At 43.9% G+C, this 25511-nt stretch overlaps 2 long non-coding RNA genes and 1 pseudogene across 2 annotated transcripts in view; 2 read left to right on the top strand and 1 right to left on the bottom strand.

The window, feature by feature from the left end:
- On the top strand, positions 1 to 25134 carry LOC138759507 (uncharacterized). The gene is made up of 4 exons (XR_011354891.1): positions 1 to 674; positions 5723 to 8266; positions 21509 to 21727; positions 23936 to 25134. It is a non-coding gene; the product is annotated as an uncharacterized lncRNA (long non-coding RNA).
- LOC138759631 (somatostatin receptor type 5-like) lies at positions 9536 to 14488 on the top strand (annotated as a pseudogene).
- The window catches only part of LOC138759506 (uncharacterized), an 8588-nt gene continuing 6351 nt past the window's right edge, over positions 23275 to 25511 (bottom strand). The window contains exon 4 of the long non-coding RNA XR_011354890.1: positions 23275 to 24044. This is a non-coding gene — a long non-coding RNA (uncharacterized lncRNA). The remainder of the gene's footprint in view (positions 24045 to 25511) is intronic.

Here is a 25511-nt window from a genome sequence, read left to right on the forward strand (position 1 = left end):
TATAGAGAATTTAGGTTAAAAAGACTTAAGTTAAAATGTGATGATTAATCATAAACAGGGAAGCCAGAACGGACAGAGAGTTTACTAGCAGTCAAGGACAGAAGGAGCTGCTGAATATGTTTTTTTAAACCTATCTTTTCATGGTCATAGTGAGAGACATGCAGGAGACAAAGGATTGATAAGAAGGGTGAGAAACAGAATTCAGTGAATGTAGAGTTCACAGCGTACGTAACGAACGTGATAATTAATAATGCAGTTATACTTAGAATGTTTTTGTAATACTAACCAATTAAAACAGTATTAATAAGAAGGGGAAGGGCAAATAATAAAGGTATAAAAATCAATGCACTGTATGTATCGGGGCTTAACTGGCGAGAAACCAGTTGAGTCCAACTCTGCAGACTTGTAAATAAAGCTTGTCGTGTCATCAGTTTTAAAGAGACTCATGTGTGAGAAGTTTTATTTCTGACAAATGGGGGCTCGTCCGGGATCTACACTCCGGCCGTGAGGGGAGGCGAGAAGAGGGACATCGGAGGCGGTGCACCCCGCTGAGTTCAGCGGCTCCTAGTCCCTTGCTCGTCGCTTCGGGCGGCTTGAGCGAGTGGTATCCGGACAGGGTGACACGACAAGACGGAGAGGAGAAGGGTGACGGTTCAATCCCCGGGAAGACACCGGTAAGTGACGACTTACGATTGTGGTGTGGGGATTGGGTAACAGGTGTAACGGGATACACCTGTTTGGATAAAAACCTAACGGAATAGATTAAGTATAGATCTTTTGTCATTGTGTGAGGACCCTGTCGCGGGACTCTAGGATAGACCCCAGGGAAACCTCGGCGGTAACCGAAGGAGGGACAGCACCTCCGACGAAGTGCCGAGAAGAGAGGGGTCAACCCCAGGAAAACCTCAGCGGTAACCGAAGGAGGGACAGCACCTCCGACGAGGCGTCTGAGAGGAAGGGAGTAGGGTCCAGAGCGAGAGGGTCCTCAGCAACGATAAACAGATCTAGGTGGGAAAATGGGAGGATCAAAATCTAAGGGCTCGTCTGAAAATTCAGGACAATTCCTGGGAGTACCCCTTGACAGCCCTTTGGGGAGAATGTTTGAAAATTGGGATAGTAAAAGATATCGGGACAAAAACAAGAAAAAGATGGTCCAATATTGTCTCCTTTGGTCAAAACAACCTATTAAAGGTTCCTCGGTCTGGTGGCCGAAATTTGGATCTGATGAGGATTGGGTTAGACAAGCATTAAACATATATGTAAATTTGAGACCAAAGGTGAATCAAGAAGAGTCAGCATATGCATTTTGTTGGGTTCCCTGGCCAGGATCCTTAACAGAATGTTTTAAATTGAGAGTGGCAGGAGAAAAGAAATGGGAACCTCTGGACAACCTTCCCCCTCCTTATATTCCCCCGGTGCCTACTGCGCCCGAGGAAAGCTTATTACCGGAGGGGAAAGGTGATGAATCTGATTGCCCCCAAGGGGGCCGGGATAAAAAGGATGAATTAAGGGAGTCGGACCCTAAACTTCCACCGGTAAACCGACCCTGGACAAGATCCCAGACTGGTCCAGGACCATCAAAGTTTTCAATAAACCTAAATCCCCTGAGAGAAGTTCCTATGGGAGGACCGGGAGGGGGAACGGGATATGTGAATGTTCCCCTAACTAGTACAGAGGTGCGGGGATTTAAGAAAGAAATGAAAAAGTTATTGGAAGATCCTATAGGACTGGCTGAACAGCTTGACCAATTCTTGGGACCAAACACATATACGTGGGAAGAGATGCAGGCAATAATGGGAACATTATTTTCACCCCAGGAGAGGCAGATGATTCGACGGGCTGCCCTCCTCATGTGGGAATATGAACAACCTGGGGACCCTAGACCCCATGAACAAAAATATCCCTTAAATGAACCCAGGTGGGACAAACGAACACCCGAGGGATTGGCAAGTATGAGACAATATAGAGAGTGGACAATTAAAGGGATACGGGAGGCTGTGCCAAAGGGTCACAATTTTACCAAGGCATTTGGGAACCACCAGGGGAAAGACGAGTCCCCTACTGATTTTTTGGAGAGGGTGAGAAAGAATGTCCAACAGTATGCTGGTGTGGACCCTAGTACACCAATGGGTGAACAGCTTATTCGAATTGAATTTGTTTCCAAATCATGGCAAGACATTAGAAAGAAACTAGAAAAGGAGGAGGACTGGAGTGAAAAACCCCTAAGTGAACTGTTAAAAAAGGCACAAAAAGTATATGTGCAGAGAGAAGAAGAAGATCAAAAGAAGGCGACAAAGGTTATGGTACAGACTATCCGACAGATGAATGCTGAATCCAGAGGGGAAAGAAAACAAAACCTTCCTCTAAACAATCCAAAATATCCAAGAGAGGGAAGACCCCGGAGGTTCGTTAAGTGCTATTACTGCAATGAGGAAGGACACTTTAAGAGGGAATGCCCCCGATACAAGAGGGAATTGCGTGCCCTCGAACTTATGGAAGAAGATTAGGGGTGTCAGGGGTTCCAAATGTTAGGGACCAAATATAAGAGGGAACCCCTGGTAAAACTAAAAATTGGTCCCAAGGGAGAAGAGGTGGTGTTTATGGTGGACACAGGAGCGGAACGAAGTAGTGTAATAACTGTGCCAATCGGAACTGAGCCTATAAAAAGTAATTTGACAATTTCTGGGATAGAAGGGGCTCCCAGAATGGTATCAATAATTCCCCAAGTAACAGTGAAACTGGAAGAAAGAGAAGGGGTACAAGACCTCTTATTATTACCTTCGGCTGGATTTAACCTCCTAGGAAGGGACTTACAGGCTCTCCTAGGTTTGGGTGCTCTCCCTGTGGACGGAGAAGTGCGAGTCCACCTCTGCGCTTTAAAGGAAGAGGATGAACGGCAGATTGACGAGAGAGTCTGGTATAAGGAGGGAAATCGAGGAGGTCTGGACATCCCACCTTTACATGTCACATTAATACCAGGTCATCAGCCGGTAAGGAAACGTCAGTATCCTATTTCTTTGGAAGGGAGAAAAGGGCTACAGCCGGTAATTGAGACTTTAATACGAGACGGACTATTAGAAGAATGCATGTCACCTTATAACACCCCTATACTCCCAGTAAAAAAGTCAGATGGATCCTATCGCCTAGTTCAGGATCTAAGAAGTTTGAATGCTATTGTTCAGACCCGCCACCCAGTGGTGCCTAATCCCTATACTATTATGAGTCGGATTCCCCCAGACCATGAGTGGTTTAGTGTTATCGACTTGAAGGATGCTTTCTGGACTTGTCCGTTAGAAGAGGAAAGTAGAGATATGTTTGCGTTTGAATGGGAAAATCCATGGACAAGTAGACGGAGACAGTTTCGGTGGACTGTATTGCCCCAAGGGTTCACTGAATCTCCAAACCTGTTTGGACAAATGCTAGAACAAATCCTGATGGACTATCCACAATCTGATGATTCCCAACTAATGCAGTATGTGGATGATTTACTATTATCAGGACCCAAAGAACAAGAAATGAGGAGAGAGACCATTAGACTCTTGAATTATCTGGGGAAAAAGGGTCTACGAGTGTCCAGAAACAAGTTACAGTTTGTTGAGAAAACTGTGATATATCTGGGACACCAGATAAGTAAAGGACAGAAACGGATTACCCCTGAACGAATTGCGGGAATCACTAGAATGCCTTTACCCCGTAATAAGAAGGAAATAAGACAATTCCTGGGACTCTTAGGATACTGTAGGTTATGGATAGAGGACTACTCAGCTTTGGTGAAGTTTATGTATGATAAACTGACAAATGAAAATGACTATCCATTGAAATGGACCCAGGAGGAGGAAGGATGGTTCGAGGACTTGAAACATCGCCTAACACGAGCCCCAGTGCTCACTCTGCCCTCTTTAAAACAGCCCTTCCAGCTATTTGTCACTCATAACCAAGGAACAGCTGTGGGAGTTTTAACACAGGAAAAAGACGGTCAGCGACACCCAGTAGCTTTCCTTTCCAAAATGATGGACCCAGTGTCTCGCGGATGGCCGACGTGTATCCAGGGAGTAGCGGCTGCTGCTCTGTTGGTAGAGGAAGCACGTAAACTTACTTTTGGAGGAAAGATGACTGTGTACACCTCCCATTCTGTGAGTGTTTTATTAACACAAACTGCCCATCGATGGCTGACTGATTCTCGCATATTAAAGTATGAAACCATTTTAATGGTTGGAGAAGATTTACAGTTTGCAAAAATTAATAGCTGCAATCCAGCTCAATTTTTATACGGCAGTGAAACAGAGAAAGAGGTGGAGCATGACTGTGTCGAGTTGACAGATCTTCAGACCAAGACCCGAGAAGACCTTTGCGATACTCCGCTGGGAGAAGGATATGAATTCTACATTGACGGCTCCGCCAGATGTGTTGACGGAATGAGAAGAAATGGGTATGCTATAATAGAAGGAAATACTTGGAAAGTAGTAGAATCCACGAGACTACCCGGAAGCTGGTCAGCACAATCCTGTGAACTATATGCCTTGCAGAGAGCCCTCAGAATACTGGCAAAGAAAATTGGAACAATTTACACAGATTCCAAATACGCATACGGGGTAGTGCATACCTTTGGTAAGATCTGGAAGGAGCGTGGTCTAATTACATCAAGAGGAAAGGAATTGGCACACGAACAGATGATTACTCTGACTCTAGAAGCCTTAACATTACCCCAAGAAATAGCAGTGGTCTACATACCAAGCCATCAAAGGGGAGATAACCCAACAGCAATTGGAAACAGACTGGCTGATGAAGAAGCCAAAAGAGCAGCCATGCAACAAGAAGTCCGTTTGCTGACTTTAATCCCAATAAGGCAAGGCATAAAGACAGCTCCCATTTTCACTGCTAAGGAAGAAAAGAACATGGATCAGCTGGGCGCAAGCCAGTTACCTGATGGAACATGGAAAACACCAGATGGAAGAACTGTTCTAAATAAAGAAATAACTCGCAATATTTTAAAACACCTGCATCAACAGAGCCACTGGGGCACCCAAGCCTTATGTGACACAGTGCTTCGAGATTATGTGTGTAAGGGAATCTACACCTTGGCCCAACAAGAGGTACAAAATTGTTACCTATGCACAAAAATTAATAAGAAGATAATGAGGACAGGGACCATGGGAGGTCAACCATTAGCCATACGCCCTTTTCAACGTATCCAGATCGACTTCACAGAGTTACCTCAAGTTCAAAGATGGAAATATCTGTTGGTGATAATAGATCACTTTACCCGATGGGTAGAAGCCTTCCCAACAATAAATACTACAGCCTCTACAGTAGCTCGCCTCCTCCTAGAGCAGATAATCCCCAGATATGGTATAATGGATTCTATAGACTCAGACAGGGGTCCACATTTTTCTTCAAAAATCCAGCAATTGATTTGTGATGCATTACAGGTCTCTTGGAAATTACATACCCCTTGGCATCCACAAAGCTCAGGGAAGGTCGAACGTATGAATGGAACACTAAAAATCCAATTGACAAAGTTAATGGTGGAAACTAAAATGCCTTGGATAAAGTGTCTGCCCCTAGCCTTATTAAGAATTCGTACGAAAAGATGTAGGGCTGTCCCCTTATGAAATGATGTTTGGGCTTCCCTTCTGGAGTACAGTTGAGGGGTGTCCCACCTTGGGGGAAGGGGATATATTTGTTAGGAACTATTTACAGGCACTGTCACGCTCTCTTACAGATTTACGAAAGAGAGGACTATTGGCACAAACACCGCCTCTAGACTTTTCTTTACACAAAGTGGAACCAGGAGACTGGATTCTTATCAAAACCTGGAAGACTGAAAAACTCCAGCCCCAGTGGGAAGGTCCATACCAAGTTCTCTTAACTACAGAAGCTGCAGCACGAACAAGAGAGAAGGGGTGGACACACGCATCCAGATTTAAGGGACCTGTAGAGGTGCCACAGGACCCTGATACGAACTCAGATTGGACTTGTATTCCTGGAGAAAAACCTCTTACCTTACGATTTCGCAAAAAGACTTAATTCACAATGTTATTGTTATGTTCTTTGATTTTTCTTAGTTTGCCTATGTCTTTATCAGGTGTGAAATGTAAGAAATGCAGAGATACAGTGGTCCTGTTTCAGGACCACATTTGGGGAAGAAAGGAAGGTAATTTCATTTCCCATACCTCAGTTCCTGAGAAATGCTGGGCAGAAAATACCACCCAACATCCATATACCCCTTGTGTGGAAAAAGAAGGAAATAATATGGGTCATTATATACAGATTCCTAATACCACTCCTTTCCCTCTTAACGGTTGGAAAGGTGACTCAAGCCCACCATGCCCTGATGGACTCTGGTTTTGCATACACCAACGTACTGTTCCAATGAGAAGTTACACTCCACACTCGAAATTGCCTGTCCCTTTAAGACAGCCGGACTTAGTTCGAGTCCATCCAAATAACCATGTAAGTTTCGGTAATGCAATTGGGGGAGAAAACCTTTTTGTAGATCTGGCAACTAAAATTGCAGGAACTTTTAATGTAACCAATTGTTGGGTCTGCGGGGGTCCACGGATGTCAGAACAATGGCCTTGGTGGGGAGAACCTCTCAATTCATTGACCATGATTTCCCGCATTTGGACAACTAACCGAACGAGATCAAGAGAAACCTGGTCTCTCTCTAACGTCCCCTCTGGTTTTTATTGTCTCTCACGAGCCGGCAAATACCCAGTAGGAGAAAGTCCCTGCAAGGCTGTATGGATTTGCATTTCACCTGGTGTTTTCACTTGGTTTCCTAAACCTCAGACTTGGTTCTTATCTACTGTTTTTAAAACTAATTGCCTACCCCTGTCTAATAGCAGTATTCAGTTTTGGAATTGTACCACTTCCACCATCACAGGACCATACCAATCAAATCCTGTTCTTAAAAGAGTTTGGGAAAGGGGGTATGGGTATGGAGCCGCTACATGGGCTCAAGATGGATCTTGGGGTTATCGTACTCCTATATATATGTTAAATCGTATAATTCGCTTACAAGCAGTGCTTGAAATTGTTACAAATCAAACAGCTATAGCCCTGCAATTACTTGCATCCCAGCAAGGTCAAATGCGCTCTGCTATATATCAGAACCGTCTAGCCCTAGACTATCTCCTAGCCACGGAAGGAGGTGTATGTGGTAAACTTAATTTGACTAACTGCTGCTTACAGATTGATGATAATGGAAAAGCCGTTCGTAAAATCGCTGATAATATTCGTACATTGTCCCATGTACCGGTTCAAACCTGGCATCCTTTCCCACAATTTAATTGGATGGACAAATGGTTTGGAGGAACCTGGTGGCGTACCTTCTTGTGGGTCATCGGAGGTATTTTATTCCTCCTACTTATTTTGCCCTGTATTATTCCTTGTCTACGCAGCCTAGTGATTTCCATGGTCAAACAAGCTATGCAACCAGGGGGGATGGGAGACCCTGTAAGACTTTTATTTCAGCGTGAGATTAATGTATCATAAAACATTTCTCTTCCCTAGCTTAGAATCCCCATTAATATCTATACATATATTCAACACATTTTAAAGAGAGAAAGGGGTGGATTGTGATATAGAGAATTTAGGTTAAAAAGACTTAAGTTAAAATGTGATGATTAATCATAAACAGGGAAGCCAGAACGGACAGAGAGTTTACTAGCAGTCAAGGACAGAAGGAGCTGCTGAATATGTTTTTTTAAACCTATCTTTTCATGGTCATAGTGAGAGACATGCAGGAGACAAAGGATTGATAAGAAGTGTGAGAAACAGAATTCAGTGAATGTAGAGTTCACAGCGTACGTAACGAACGTGATCATTAATAATGCAGTTATACTTAGAATGTTTTTGTAATACTAACCAATTAAAACAGTATTAATAAGAAGGGGAAGGGCAAATAATAAAGGTATAAAAATCAATGCACTGTATGTATCGGGGCTTAACTGGCGAGAAACCAGTTGAGTCCAACTCTGCAGACTTGTAAATAAAGCTTGTCGTGTCATCAGTTTTAAAGAGACTCATGTGTGAGAAGTTTTATTTCTGACATGGCAGGCACCAAGAGCTTTAGGCAGTTCTTGTACCTCTTCTTAGGTGCACCTCTGTCTCGGTGGCCAGTAGAGAGCTTGCCATATAACACGATCTTGGGAAGATGATGGTCCTCCATTCTGGAGATGTGACCTACCCAGCGCAGTTTGATCTTCAGCAGCGTGGATTCGATGCTGTCGGCCTCTGCCATCTCGAGTACTTCGATGTTAAAGTAAGAGCAGATCTGCATACATTGTATAAAGTGCTGTAGTGGTATGTGTTAATTAAATGGACAATTATATTAGTGTGCTTTATGTAGCTGGGAAGCTCCAATAAGTCAGACATTCATTGTAGAGAAATGTGAACAAACTGTGCAATACAGAGAGGTAAAAAAAAAATCAATTTAGTGCAAAAGTAAGACTCCTTAAATAAAGTCCCCGATTACTCTCTGACAGCAGCGTTCCCTGTAGATGTTCTCGATAGTGGGGAGCCTGTAACATCCTTTAGCAGAGCTTTAAGCTCAGGGGTACTGGTGTACCCCTAGCAGCCAGTCAGCACACTTTCCACCACTCTAAAAATTTGCCAGGTCATACCAAATCTCGTTACTTCACTTTATTCTTAGAACCAATTAATTGGTTCACACACAATGTTAACAAATTGTGGCTTGGATGTACAGTGAATAAGTCCCTTCCACAACATTGATTTCCATTTGGAGACACAAGAGACTGTGGGCGTGTGCAATTTTAAAATGTTGTTGATGAAGAAGAAGCTGTGAACATTTAAAAGCTCATGTTTGCAATGCCAATAAAAGAATGAAGAGGTGTGACATGAGAATGTCCTACAAGCCTCCAAATCGAACAAAAAAGGTTCAGTGGATAAAAGACAGAGAAACTAGTGGACGTTGGGGGAAGGGGGGGGAGACTTGGCATGGACAACAGCACTAACAGGAGAAGGATTCGCCCGGTATGTGCTATAGGGGCGCCTGCAGACGAGTCCCGTTTCCCTATTCGACGTGATCGTGGCATGGCTGGGCAAACTCCAAGCGCTCACCTTGCCCCCAAAATCATTTAAAGCGTTAGTTCGCAAAAACCAATCCAAGGCTCAGATCGCAAGTTAATGACTGACCGAGCATGAACCAGTTGCAAAGCGCTCCAATATTTTGCCACCCTGGACGAGTCGAAGAGTTTCCTGACTTCGCTGGAATCCGGTAACAAACACAAGCCAAGTGAAGTGAAAGTGCCTACGGGTTTCAGCCCTCTTGAGGAGCTCACAAACGACTGTGGGTCTTGCAAAAACTCTGTTTAAATAGAGGAGGGCAGTTGAAAGAGTTATGAACTGTTTTAAAATGAATAGGAATTAAAAATTTGGTTAAATATTACTTTGGGGTTTTTTTTTTACCCTGTATTTCGTAAACATGCTTACAGCGTTCATTAGTCTGCACCTCCCTCCCTTCTGTGAAGTCTGGCGATTCTTCGGGGAAACGGTGCACAACCAAGTGTGAACTCACAAAGTGTGAACTCCAGACACGGTTCAGATTCTCCGGCTCCTCGATGAAGCTCCGAAGATTCCACACCTCCGATAAATTCCCATTCTTCACTTACTCTCTCTTTAATTCAGCGCTGGTCGGATTGGAGAAGCCGGCGTGAATAGAGCACATTCCGGGGCACCGAATGGCTCGACGCATCTGCAAACAAACAAAAATCATCTTTAATTCTTTAAAAAAGTGGAGATTTCCGCGGATCCCTCAATCGGAAAGATTGAAACTGTTGTCCAAAAGCCCCCACCCACAGAGCATCCGACCGAAGTCATTGAAGTTGTTTGAAGACTGCGAGTGAAGCATTTTGTGGAGGATCTCCTTTTGCTTTAAGGGTGGCAAACACGATTTGAGAACCGAGAGCGACGCAGTTTGATTCTCCTGCTGGGTCCAGAGTATCGGGTGAAGTGTTCGTGTTGAGTTCAGAAGAGAGTTCTCCAGGTGAGGTCCATCGCCGTGTTGGATTTCGCCGTCCGGTGCAGTTTATGGGAAAGCTGCCTTGAATAGACCTCATTAAAATTTGGGCAAAACACTGACCCCTTTCAAATCGCTCGCTTTAGAGTCAGAGAACTCCTTTTATTGTACACAAGCACTTTGGCGGACTTGACCAAGCAATAATGGCCAGTACACCACTTTTACTGGACGCGAAATCCGGCTGCACTGACGGGCTGGATGGAACCAAGGATGAGAATCAGATCGATCGACCGAGTCAAATACAAGTTCTTGAAAGGGAACGTAATCCTGCGTTGAGACATGATGAGTCGCTACAGGAACCCCCTGCCTTCGCTGATGGCAACTGACGAAGCAATTCAAGAGCAGGGACGTTGGAAACTATTGAAGAGTGATTGTGGGAACAGGAATTCAGCGACCTGGAGCAATGAGCAGATGCCTCTGGAAACCGACTCTCCAAACACCAACGATCAGAAGTGGAGAGATTCAGAAGAAGGAAAGGTCGAAGCCAATGTGGAGTGAGCGGTTACAGTTGCCCCATCTGCGGTGGTGACAACAAGGGATCATTTTGTTGAGCTCTTTCTAATAGGAAATGAACGCCACTGCTGTGGGAATGGAGTTCTTTGGACCAAAGGCAAGCCTCCAAATGGACTGTGGCCGGAAAGTTACGAGGATGAAATGCCCTCTTGGTCCCCATTCTCTTCTTGCCTGGTGTGTGTGGCGGGACTGTTCGGCAATTCCTTGGTGATCTTCTTCGACATGGAAAGATGAGGACAGTGAGCAATTCCTTTTGGAATTTCTGGCGTTGCAGGTCGCTCTCCATCGCTGGCCTTTAGGCCAATTCAAGTGCAGGTTGGTGGTGGCCCTGGATGGTATTAACCAATTCACCAGGGTCTCCTGCGACACCGTGAAGAGCATCGACTGATATGTGGCCGTCGCCCATCCCATCAGATCATCCAGATGGCGTAGTCCTGCCCTGGCAAAGAGAGTCAGTGTCCTCCTTTGGTTTATCTCCTCCATGCCCGTGATTCCTCTGGCAATCTACTCGGGTGTGGATGACTCCTTAACTGTATGCACCTTAAATCTGACAGGAGCCCACCATTGTTTGGAGCACCGCCTTCATTGGCCTCTCACCATCATCTCGCTCTGTTACATCTTGTTGCTGGTAACGATAAAAAAAACCACCGTGGTATCATCACCAAGCCCGGAGGCAGCCAGGGCAGAGAAGAAGATGACCGGGATGATGGTGGCAATAGTGGTGGACTTTGCCATCTGCTGCCTCCCTTTCTACACCTTCAGCATCTATGCCGTCTTCTTGTCCGTGCCCGAGAACATCTTCCCGAGAAGGCTCTTCGCGTTCCTGGTGGCCCTCTCTTACTTCAACATCCTCCACATCTGTCTGTCGGATAGCTTCGGGAAGACTTTGCGATTGATGCTGTGCTCCAAGCTCGTCCCGAAGGTTGCGGTCAGATCAGGTGCGGAAGGTCACCAGATTGGAGAACTGACCGAGCCCCTGCCAAAAATGCCCCTCCCACCCATGTTCCTGACATCAATGCCCCTACTAACAATATCCCTCCCTCCAATACCCCTGCCAACAAGGTCCCTGACACCAATGCCCCTCCCACCAATGCCCCTGCCACCAAATTCCCTGCCAACAATATCCCTGACACCAATGTCCCTCCCACCAATGCCCCTGCCACCAAATTCCCTGCCAACAATATCCCTGACACCAATGTCCCTCCCACCAATGCCCCTGCCACCAAATTCCCTGCCAACAATATCCCTGACAATAATGTCCCTCCCACCAATGCCCCTGCCACCAAATTCACTGCCAACAATATCCCTGACACCAATGTCCCTCCCACCAATGCCCCTGCCACCAAATTCCCTGCCAACAATATCCCTGACACCAATGTCCCTCCCACCAATGCCCCTGCCACCAAATTCCCTGCCAACAATAACCCTGCCACAATGTCCCTCCCACCAATGCCCCTGCCACCAAATTCCCTGCCAACAATATCCCTGCCACCAATGTCCCTCCCACCAATGCCCCTGCCACCAAATTCCCTGCCAACAATATCCCTGCCACCAATGTCCCTCCCACCAAATTCCCTGCCAACAATATCCCTGCCACCAATGTCCCTCCCACCAATGCCCCTGCCACCAAATTCCCTGCCAACAATATCCCTGCCACCAATGTCCCTCCCACCAATGCCCCTGCCACCAAATTCCCTGCCAACAATATCCCTGCCACCAATGTCCCTCCCACCAATGCCCCTGCCACCAAATTCCCTGCCAACAATATCCCTGACACCAATGTCCCTCCCACCAAATTCCCTGCCAACAATATCCCTGCCACCAATGTCCCTCCCACCAATGCCCCTGCCACCAAATTCCCTGCCAACAATATCCCTGCCACCAATGTCCCTCCCACCAATGCCCCTGCCACCAAATTCACTGCCAACAATATCCCTGCCACCAATGTCCCTCCCACCAATGCCCCTGCCACCAAATTCCCTGCCAACAATATCCCTGCCACCAATGTCCCTCCCACCAATGCCCCTGCCACCAAATTCCCTGCCACCAATGTCCCTCCCACCAATGCCCCTGCCACCAAATTCCCTGCCAACAATATCCCTGCCACCAATGTCCCTCCCACCAATGCCCCTGCCACCAAATTCCCTGCCAACAATATCCCTGCCACCAATGTCCCTCCCACCAATGCCCCTGCCACCAAATTCCCTGCCAACAATATCCCTGCCACCAATGTCCCTCCCACCAATGCCCCTGCCACCAAATTCCCTGCCAACAATATCCCTGCCACCAATATCCCTCCCACCAATGCCCCTGCCACCAAATTCCCTGCCAACAATATCCCTGCCACCAATGTCCCTCCCACCAATGCCCCTGCCACCAAATTCCCTGCCAACAATATCCCTCCCACCAATGCCCCTGCCACCAAATTCCCTGCCAACAATATCTCTGCCACCAATGTCCCTCCCACCAATGCCCCTGCCACCAAATTCACTGCCAACAATATCCCTGACACCAATGTCCCTCCCACCAATGCCCCTGCCACCAAATTCCCTGCCAACAATATCCCTGCCACCAATGTCCCTCCCACCAATGCCCCTGCCACCAAATTCCCTGCCAACGATATCCCTGCCACCAATGTCCCTCCCACCAATGCCCCTGCCACCAAATTCCCTGCCAACAATATCCCTGCCACCAATGTCCCTCCCACCAATGCCCCTGCCACCAAATTCCCTGCCAACAATATCCCTGCCACCAATGTCCCTCCCACCAATGCCCCTGCCACCAAATTCCCTGCCAACAATATCTCTGCCACCAATGTCCCTCCCACCAATGCCCCTGCCACCAAATTCCCTGCCAACAATATCCCTGCCACCACTGTCCCTCCCACCAATGTCCCTCCCACCAAATTCCCTGCCAACAATATCCCTGCCACCAATGTCCCTCCCACCAATGCCCCTGCCACCAAATTCCCTGCCAACAATATCCCTGCCACCAATGTCCCTCCCACCAATGCCCCTGCCACCAAATTCCCTGCCAACAATATCCCTGCCACCAATGTCCCTCCCACCAATGCCCCTGCCACCAAATTCCCTGCCAACAATATCCCTGCCACCAATGTCCCTCCCACCAATGCCCCTGCCACCAAATTCCCTGCCAACAATATCGCTGCCACCAATGTCCCTCCCACCAATGCCCCTGCCACCAAATTCCCTGCCAACAATATCCCTGCCACCAATGTCCCTCCCACCAATGCCCCTGCCACCAAATTCCCTGCCAACAATATCCCTGCCACCAATGTCCCTCCCACCAAATTCCCTGCCAACAATATCCCTGCCACCAATGTCCCTCCCACCAATGCCCCTGCCACCAAATTCCCTGCCAACAATATCCCTGCCACCAATGTCCCTCCCACCAATGCCCCTGCCACCAAATTCCCTGCCAACAATATCCCTGCCACCAATGTCCCTCCCACCAATGCCCCTGCCACCAAATTCCCTGCCAACAATATCCCTGCCACCAATGCCCCTGCCACCAAATTCCCTGCCAACAATATCCCTGCCACCAATGTCCCTCCCTCCAATGCCCCTGCCACCAAATTCCCTGCCAACAATATCCCTGACACCAATGTCCCTCCCACCAATGCCCCTGCCACCAAATTCCCTGCCAGCAATATCCCTGACACCAATGTCCCTGCCAGCAGGGTCCTGCCTCGGTGAGGAATTGCAGTGAGCTTCCCGCAGTGGACCAACCCCTACCCCGCACATCCCCCCGCCCCCCCTGAAATCTTCAATAAAAGGATTTTGTTTTCTGCACAGCGGCTGCGGCGACGTGAATCATCGCGCTGCCTCAGTGTTGCAAGGACTGCGAGACCCACCTTTTCCCGTTTTGCTTCACTCGCGAATCATTTATGAAGACAACAGCGTTGCAAACTAACAGGATATAAAACTGGGAGCGGACGCTGCGAATGCAGTGAAGCTTAGTCCTAATGTACCAACATTTGCCTGCGTTAGGCAAATTAATGCAAGGAAAAGTAAAACACGAAAGTCTGCAGACTTTATATAAAGTACACTGTTTGACCAGCTGAGTTTCTCCAGCGTGGTGCTTTGCCTAAACTAATGTAGCAACTTTGAAGTAGAGCTAAAGAAGGTGCAGAGAGGTAAGACACACACAGTCAAGTCAAGTTTATTGTCATCTGACTGTTTAAATACAAACCAGTCCTCAGAGCAAAAATTGCAGAATCAGAATTTATTGTCATGAACAAGTCACAAAATTCATTGTTTTGTAGCAGAATCGGAGTCCAAACATTCCTGTAAACCACCTTTACAACAATAAATAAATATAACCCCAAAAAAAGTCAAAATGAGGCAGTATCGTTGGTTCATCGATTAGTCGGGAATCCCATGGCAGCGGAGAAGAAGCTGTCCTTGTGCAGCTGGGTCTTTAGGCTCCTTTACTTTTTCCCCCAATGGTAGTAGAGTGAAGGGGGCATGGTTTAGGTCAAGAGTGTCAAACTCAAATTCACAGAGGGCCAGAATTAAAAACTTGGACTAAGTCGTGGGCCAAACTAAATACTCATTGAAAATTTTCAACAACATCTGCATGTTTTCTCTTCTTTCAACATATGTAATGTTAAACTTTTTCTTATTAAAATAAATGTTTAGTAATAGTTTTGGTTAAACTCTTTCCAGAAGAAGCATTAACAAATGAGAAATAAAATATTCAATAAATAATATTTCTCTATAGCCTTTAAGCTCCTTTTAAATGTTTTTTTTTTCACAAGCCAACAAGTCAAGAAAATAGCAACTTGCTTCAATGACAAACAGGTTTGTCTTTTAAAATGATGAACATATAGTCTGCGTCCCACCTGTCTTGAAAGGTCCTGTTTTCTGTCTTTCGTTTGGCCATTTTTTGTAAAGGGTTTATTACATGTGAGTTAGGTGACAGGTCGCAGATGCCTAATGAAAGTCAAGAGAGGAGGTGGGGGCAATTAGCGGGCTGACGGGCGGTGCCAACGCATTTGCAAAGTGTTGTGGGATTTGTAGTATTAGCTGTGAATGCGCTATACTGGTGCGGCGGCCAGCTCTAATACATATTTGATATGATCTTGTGGGCCAAATGTAATTATATCAAATTTGGCTCGTGGGCCTGAGTTTGACATGTGTGGTCTAGGTGGTGGGGATGCTTGAGGATAGAGGCTGCTTTCTTTGGACACCACCTTCTTGCAGATGTCCTTGAAAAGGACTGAAGTCTACTGCCCATGATGTGGCAGGCTGGGACAACAACCCTCTGGAGATTTTTCTTGTCCTAAGCATTGGCACCTTGGTACAAGACAGTGATGCACCCAGCCTGAATGCTCTCCAAAGTACATGTGTAGAGGTTTTAGAGAGTCTTCGGTGAAATACACAATCACACATAACACACATACAGACAAACAATACATATGCAGGATAAATATTTCATCCAAAAAAATATAATGTTTCATTAATATGAGCCTTGGATGGTTAGTATGAGCAGTTCCTTTGGTCGTTCAGCGTTCTCACTGCCCGTGGGGAAGAAGCTGTTCCTCAGCCTGGTGGGTGCTGGCTCTGATCCTCCTGTATCTCTTCCCTGATGGGAGCATCTGAAAGATGCTGTGTGCAGGGTGGAAGGGGTCCTCAATGATTTTGTGCATCCTCTTCAGACAACGATCCTAGTAGATCACATTGATGGAGGGGGAGGGGGAGGAAGACTCGAGTGATCCTCTCATGTGGTCCTGTGAATTGATCTCTGACCCATTTCTCTGCAGCAACTGTACGACACTGTGATACAGCCAGCCCTGGCACTCTCGATAGAGCTCCTTCAGAAGGTAGACATAATGGTCGCCAGTAGCCTTGCCTCCTTCAGTCTTCCCTGAAAGTACAGTCGCCGTTGCACCTTCCTGACAAGTGAGGAGATGTGAGTGTGTCCACAATAGGGGTTATTAATTAAATGAACTGGAAGGCAGAAGAAGACACATAGAGACAAAGAGCGGGAGCAGTGGTTAGGCAGGGGTGTCATTATTATGGAAGCTGAAGAGGTGCTCAAAGACTAGAGGCAGAGCCCAGGCTACAAGAGTTGTTTGCATGGGGACAATGCCACAGCACCAGTGACCAGGATGCTAAGGCTCAGCCACTATAGGCTATAGTATGAGTTGGCTTGCCTGGACAGCACACAAAACCTTTTACAGTAAATCTTTTTACTGTATCTCAGGACAAAGTGGCAATAAAACAATTTAAAATCAAAGACTGTGGCGTTGCACAGATGCTGAGTTCTTAAATTGGACCCGAGGTTGCTCCAAAGCAAACACAAATACAGCTGCATAAACAAACTTTTAATCATTTCGCAAAGCTTGAGAACTCCGTAACAGCAAGAAGAACAGCCACAAGCTGCTAACTGACTACCAAGGTAACTAACTTGTGGCTTACGATATCACCTAATTTATAGTCTCTGATCTCAAGGTTCTGGAACATTCGAATAGACTGCTCCATAGAAGTACATATTCCTTAAGATCCTCTCAGGTTCATCAGTTAGTTTCACACCACTCTATCCAACAAGGAGATTCTCGTCAGCTCCCAAGCTGATAAGAAGAAAGGAATGCAGCCCCACCTTTTCCCTTCCAGTCACCATTTTAAAACTTATTTTTAAGACCCACCCTATCTGTGCCTCTCATAATCTTGTAGACTTCTATTAAGTCACCTCATCCTTCTTCGCTCCAAAGAGAAAACCCCTCGCTCCATTAACTTTGTCTCATATGACGCATTCTCCAGTCCCAGACAAAATCCTGGTAAATCTCTTCTGAACCCATTCCATAGCTTCCACATCCTTCCTGTAATAAGGCCTCCAGAACAGAATACAATATTCCGTCTAACCAGAGTTTTATAGAGCTGCAACATTACCTTGAACTCAATCCCCTGACTAATGAAGGCCATCATATCACAAACCTTCTTGACTACCATCAGTTAATCAACTGCAAGGCAACCTTGAGAGATCTACAAATTTGGATACCATGGTCCCAGTCAATTTGATTGAGTTTGAGGAGATAAACAAGACTGATGAAATCAGTAGATATTGTCTATATGGCCTTCAGTAAGGCATTTGACTGAAAGGGGTCAATTAATGTCATTTGAGCAATAAATATGGTATACCACATAATACATTTTTAAATTATTTTCAATTAAGAGTATATTTAAAGGATAAGCTTGGACCAACTACATTTTTGCCTAGTTGCACCAAAATAAATCTTCTTATTAGAGGAGAGGAATTGAATGATATATTCATTGTTACACGCAGGAACTCCCAAACAAGGACTTCACAGATCGAGACAGAGGTGGGAAATAGATTTGAATTATTATAATTGATCAACAAATATGGGAAGATTTATGCAAGGACTGTATGACTAATATTATTAATGTTAGATATAGATTAGCCCAATATAATTTTTTACATTAATTATATCTTACATCACAGAAATTCAATAGATTGAAATCAGATTTATTGATCAATGTTTTAGAAGTGGTGTAGATGTAGGATCTCTTTTAACATTCCACTTGGTTTTGTCCCAAGGTAAGATTTTTTTTGGACAGATTAATGAAATATTTTGGAACAAGTTACAGGAATTGTTTTTCTGCAAAGTCCTGATTTATTTTTATTCAGGAATTTTGAAGGAACAAGACCTAAATTAAAGCTATCAGTTTACCAATTGGAATTTGTTAAATTAGCTTGAGCAGTTGCAAGGAAATGTATTGCAATGACTTGGAAATCTGATACATCTTTGGGTATGTTAAGGTGGCATGCAGAGCTTCAAAGTTGTTCTCCTTTGGAAAAAAATTACATATAATTTGAGATCAGATGGCAGCCCGTTCCATACTCCCACCACTCTCTGAGTGAAGAAGTTCTGCTTAATGTTCCCCTTAAACTTTTCCCCTTTCACCCTAAAGCCATATTCTCTCTTTTTATCTCTCCAAATCTAAGTAGAAAGAGCCTACTCACATTTACTCTGTCTATATCCCTCATAATTTTGTAAACCTTATCAAATCTCCCCTCATTTTATTTTTGCTCCAAGGAATAAATTCCTAACCTATTTAATCTTTCCCTGTAATTCAACTCCTGAAGACCTGGCAACATCCTAGTAAATCTTCTCTGCACTCTTTCAATCCTACCGATATCCATCCTGCAGTTAGATGAACAGAACTGCACACAATACTCCAAATATGGCCTCACCAATGCCTTATACAATCTTAACATAGCATCCCAACTCCTATACTTAATACTTCGATTTATGAAGGCCAAGATGCCAAAAGTTTTATGTACACCCTGTCTACCTGTGACACCACATTCAGGGAATTATGTATCTATATTTCCAGTTCCCTTGGTTCCTCTGCATTCCTCAGTGCCCTACCATTTACTGGTGTATGTTTTACCTTGGTTTGCCCTTCCAAAATGCAACACTTCACATTTGTCTGCATCAAATTCCATCTGTCATTCCCCAACCCATTTTTCCAGTTGGTCCAGGTCCCTCTCCAAGCTTTGAAAGCCTTCCTCGCTGTCCACAATGCCTCCAGTCTCAACTTCATCAACAAACTTGCTAATCTAATTTACCACATTATCATCCAGATCATTGATATAGACAACAATCAATGGTCCCAGCACCATTAATCATAGGCCTCCAGTCTGAGAAGCCACCATCCATTACTACTCTCTGTTTTCTCCCACACAGCCCATTTCAAATCCAGTTTACAACCTTTCCATGGATATGTAATGTCTGAACCTTCTGAACTAGCCTCCGATGTGGGACCTTGTCAAAGGCCTTACTATAGTCCATGTAGACAACATTCACAGCCTTTCCTTCATCTACTTTCTTAATACCTTCCTTGAAAAACTCTATAAGATTCATTAAACATGATCTACCATGCACAAAGCCATGCTGACTATCCAAAAATTTGCTATTTATCCTATGTTTGCTTATACACTGAAACCTCGGTAGAACGTGATTCATTAATCCGCAGAATCGCTTATAGCGCGGGTGTCTGTGGACCCCAAACTTTGCAAGTAAATTGATTAAAATTCAGAATCCCAATATTAAATGAATGCGCTTGCTTTCTTTCATTGAAATTGTTAGTTATAGATAGCAGATCCTACGAAAACTGGTAATATTTGGGTTTGATTATCCGTGGGCACTCTGACATATATGCACCTGTTCCGCCACTCGGCTGTAAATTGGCATGAAATCTTGGATCCCAACTACCATGTTCTAATGAGGTTTCACTGTTCCTTGATGAAGGGTCAGACCCAAAATTTTCATTACATATCTTTATCTTTGCTCCATAAAATACAGTATGTGACTTTTTGAGTTTTTCCTGCATTTTTATGTAACCTACCACCATCACCCTCTGCTTTCTTCCATGAAGACAATCTTCTATTTATTTTGCAGTAGCCTGCCATGTGGAACCTTATCTAATGCCTTGCTAAAATCCATATATAACATCTACCGCTGTGCCCTCAAAAATCTTTTTGGTCACATTTTCAAAAAAAAACTCATCTATTATAGTACATCCTTCCATAAGTGTGGAGACCAGACCTGTACATAACAACCTTGATATGATCTCATCAACACCCTGCATAACTGATGTGAGACATCACTAAACATAGTAAAAGGCCAACTTGCCATTTGCTTTCCTAAGTGTGACTGCAGATTAACTTGCAGTGATTCATGTGCAAGAACACCCTGTGAAAATCAACACCTTGCCATTATTTATAAATAGTGTTTTGTTTCTATTTAATGGACTGAAGTAGATAATTCTATATTTATTCACATTATATTCCATACATCGTCTGTTTGCCCATTCGCTCTGGCCATAGCCCCCTGATGCCTCTGTGTCATTCTGATCGCCACATTGCCAATGAGGCGCGTATCGTTAGTAAATATGAATATATTGGACTTGATTCCCTCATTTAATTCTTCGCTGGAAATTGTGAGCAGCTGGGAGTGCCAGACCTACCAGACACAACTTTCGAACTCAAAATTAATCCTTTATTTGGACTCTGGTATCTATCCATTTACCAATTTTCATTCCACACAAGCATATTACCTCCCCCAATTCCATGATCCTTAATTTTGTTTAATGATCTCTTTTGTGGCGCCTTATCTCTGAAAATCCAAGCGCTTCACATCTTCTCTGCTGGCTACAACCTCAAAAACAAACTCACCTACAGATTTTTAAGATATTCTCCGATTCATGTTGACTTCGTTCAATCCTGCCTGGCTAACATGTCTTCGTTATAGATGCCAGTATTTTCTCAGTCACTATCAGCAAAATTCATTTATTTTTGTTACATGTTCTTCTTTGTCCGCAACAAAGGGCAATGGATTATTGCAGAGCTCAACTGTATACTGAAAAAACATTGTCACAACCTGTGGTTAATTGTTGCCCAGTCACCTGTCTTATAATGTGTTGGGCATAGCCACTGGATGCTGAGCTCTGAAATTGTCCACTGACTCCTCTGCAATATATGCTACATTGCTGGATGACACATGAAGAATTGCTTTCTTAAGAATGCAATCAATGGCAATGGAGTGTGCCCATGGATGGAGATGAAGTGAAGGAATGGGACGGCAGAACCGATGAAGGAAAAATAGGTGCGGAATGAAAACAAAAGGCACGGCAATTGAGAGCAAGATCCATCATCGCAGTTGACTCCAGAAATCATATAAAATTATTTTTTTGACAAAACTGTTCAATTTGTGGATATTTTTAAATGGTGGTTTTATTGCACACAAAGGTTGATGTATCACCAGGAATACTCATGGGAGTTGCTTGTAATAATCAAGTAAAAAATATGACAGAAGTTGACAATTTGTTTCATGAGAGGAATGTTACACTTGTTAATATGATTTGATGTTCATTTACTCCCTTTAATTCAAAATTTATTCTTCAGCTAACAATCCTGCAGCAGCTTGTTGCTGAAGATGTCAACGACAAGACATGGGACAGAAGGAAAGAGTTGTCACTTAATTTGCACAGGACAGAACTGCAGCCTGCTGAACTGTTCATTCCTGCCTTTCTCAGCATGTTCTCCAGAATGCAGTCTTGAGACTCACAAGGAGTGACCGCACTAAAAATTCCAGCTGCCCTGGCCACAACCTGACGGCCGAAGGTGAGCTCACAGCAGATTTCACTGTTAAATCCTTCCCAATTAGGGCAATAGCCCAAGGTGGCATAGATCTCCATCTACTGGCATGGCTGAGCACAGCTCAAGGTCTCTGCACTTTTGGGTGCATTTTATTGATTTTATGATCACAAAACCTCCAAGACTCGTATAGAACATTATGACGTACATCATATAAATAGTATTTTAAAATTACAGTCTCATATAATTGCCCAAATCTCACCCTCCCCCACAACTGTTAACATAAAGAAAGGGGTGTTTGAGCATATCTTCTTCAATTAGTCCAGGTCTTGATTCTTAGGATTTCACGCTATTAACCTCATTATATTATTAAAACTTTTTTGGGAAAGTTAATTATATCCTTAAGCCAGTATGATTCAAATAAGGTTGCCATATTTTAACAAACATGTCATATTTCTTTCTAAGATTATGTGATCTTTTCCGGGTGGAGGGGACAACTTTGCTTTTCCATACTTCAGTGTGTAGTCAGTCGGTGGGGGGTGGGGGGGGGAGAGAGGAGTCAGAGTTCCATGTAACAGCGATATATTTCCTGGCTACAGCTAGTGCAATCCTCACTAACTGGATTTGATATTTTGAGAGTTTTGTGCCAATAACTACAAGGTGCTCAATTAATACAGTTCTGGTTCCAATGGAAAATCCACTTCTATATTTTTTTCTCAAACTTGCTGCCAAGTCCTGCCAAAAGGATCTTCCTTTCACACAGAGACAGGTTGAACATATAAATGTTCCGTTCTTTATACCACACCTAAAACGTGAGTCCGGAATTTCAGATTTTAAACTGTGTCATTTTGGCGGTGTAAGGTACAATTGCTTCATAAAATTGCATTGTACCAATCTATATCTGACATTATTAAATGATGTCATATTATCAGCACCGTTTTGACCAATATTGTTCTTGAATCTTTTTCCCCAAGTCCATCTCCCACCTTTATCACCTTAACATTTTCCTAACATACACCACTTTTAAGATATAACCTATTTTTGTGATTTCCTGACATATTTTAAGTCTAATTCAAGTCTACAAAACCATGAAGAATAACATGCATTGAAAATTCATTCGGCATTTACACTTGGACTTCTTCCCTGTTGATCTTGGTGGAGTCACCAGAACATTGCAAGGATGGAAAAGCAGTATCAGGGCAACTAGAATCCATCAGTGCTGGCCGACTACTGCTGGACACTGACATGAGAGGCATCAGATGCTGAGCAAAAATCAGTGGCAAAACATTTTTAGGTCAGTTGAACTAACGCAATGTGTCAGCGTCATTATGTGATTCAACAGGCTAAATTCAATAAAAGTTAATTTAATGTTTTTCCAACTCCCTACGTGATAGAGCAAATCTGGAATGACCTTTGTGTTCAGCTTGAAGTCATCTATCATAATCCCTCCCTTTTTTAGGAAACAAACCTTTTTAAAATGTTTTGTCCAGTGTAATTATTGGGGGATACTTGAAGCAAGTTAAATTTCTTGATTTTATTCCAAGCAGCATATTTATTTACAATATTTAGTCAGTGATTTAACTGCTAACATTATCTTTGCTCGAAGAAACAACCAAACTAGAAAAGGTGAAAGCAGGTAGATCTGGGCTTACCAGGGCGACGGACCTTGGAAGCGAAACGGCAAAGATTCAGAATAACAGTTTTGAGACTAAAATAATAAAATATTACATGGAATTGATCTGTTATTTGCAGAAGTTAAGCTATAATGAGGAGGATGAACTCATACAGCATACACTCATTGTATAGTCAAACAGAATATACAATGACTGAAGCACGTATGTCCATGCTGACCAAGTTGTCTACCCATGTTATGTCCCATGTCTGGTCCATATTCCTTTAAAACTTTCCTATCTATGTAACTTTTAAATGTTACAATTCTACCAGCCAGTACCACTTCCTCTGGCAGCTTGTTCATTGGTCCTTTCAAATCTTTCCCATCGCTTCTTAAATCTAAGCCCTCTGGTTTTACATTCCTCTATCCTGGGGAAAACCAACTTACTTTATCCATGCCCTTCGTGATTTTATAAACCTTGCCATTTCAATATATTGTTTCTGCATTATTTTGTTCCAGTTGCCAGTTTTAAAGTTATTGTCACCATAACAATTTTGGTCAGCAAACCATCACAGACATCCCCCGTTCAAACTAAAGCATAAAGTCATTTCCTTTTTTTTCAGGTCTGCTGAAGGATCGTTGACCCAGAGATCAGCTCATTTTCTTTCCTGGCTGACGTTGAGGCTTCCTGCTTTTTCTGTTTTTCTTTGCGCACAAATTCCAATATTTGTTCTGAAAAGAGAATTATAAAATGAGCCTGTTAATGTCATTGGAATCATGCCTTTGTGATCAGCTCTGCCTTCAATACCATTATTCCCTCAGTGCTGGTCAAGAAGATACAAATTCTTGACTCTGCACCCCCCTCTGCAACTGGATCCTTGACTTTCTCTTTGGAAGACAACAGTCAGTATGAATTGGAAGCAACATCTCCTCTTCACTGATTATCAACACAGGTGCTTAGCCCACTGCTCTACTCATTATACACCCCTGACTCTGTGCCCAGGCGCAATTCCAGTACTATCTACAAGTTTGTTGATGATACCACAGTTGTCGGTAGACTCACAAATGGCAATGAGGAAGTGTACAGGAGGGAGATAGATCAGCTCTTTGAGTGATGACCCATCAACAACTTAGTTCTCAATGTTAGAAAAACCAAGGAGATGATTATGGACTTCAAGAGGGCGTCAGGGAAACATGACCTAGTCTCATCTAGGGATCAGTAGTGGACAGGGTCAAGAACTTCAAATTCCTGGGTGTCAATATCTCCGAGGATCTGTCCTGGAGCCTCCATGTTGATGCAATCACAAAGAAGGCCTACTAGCGGCTATACTTTGTGAGGTATCTGAGGAGATTCAGTACGTCACTGAAGACTCTTGAAAAATTTACAGGTGTACCATGGAGAGCATTCTGGCTAGTTTCATCACTGTCTGGTATGGAAACACTCAATCTCAGGACAAGAATAAACTCCAGAGATTTGTTAACTCTGCCGGTGACATCACAGGCACCAGACTTGACTTCATCGAGGACATCTACATGTGGCGGAGCCTTAAAAAAGCAGTCTCTAACCTCAAAGACCCCACCACCCAGGCCATGCCCTCTTCACTCTGCTACCATTGGGGAAAAAGTACAGGAGCCTAAAGACGAGCACTCATTGGCCCAGGGACAGCTTCTTCCCTGCTGCCATCAGAGTCCTGAATAATCAATGAACCAAAGGCACTGTCTTACTTTTCATACACTATTATTTTTTTTAATATATATTATTGTTGTAAGATGGTTATAATATGAATGTATGGACTATGGTGCTACCACAAAACACCAAATTCCTTTGTGATTTTAAATTGAGGCAATCGATACAAAATAAATAATTGCTGTTGATGGAGGAAGTAAGATTGCTTTGCTCTTGTTGTGAAGTTCTTTATTTTAGATTTTATGAATAAGGGAAGAAAGATATTAGCTAACTGGTTTGCTATGGTTAAATCCCTCTGCCATCTCCAGCACTGTATTGAATGGTTCGCTGTCAACCCATACAGCTTACTTCTACATATAATTATATTTGAATAAACATGATAGGGGTAAACCGTCCATGGTGGCTGGTACTCTGGGGTGACATGAGATGTAATGGGAGCCTGTATGTAATCCAGTCGTAGTGCAAGAAAAGAGAGAACCATTTATGTATCTTATTCTAGTTCGAATGAAAAA

Source organism: Narcine bancroftii, chromosome 3, assembly GCF_036971445.1.
Source record: "Narcine bancroftii isolate sNarBan1 chromosome 3, sNarBan1.hap1, whole genome shotgun sequence".
Classification (NCBI taxonomy): Eukaryota; Metazoa; Chordata; class Chondrichthyes; order Torpediniformes; family Narcinidae; genus Narcine; species Narcine bancroftii.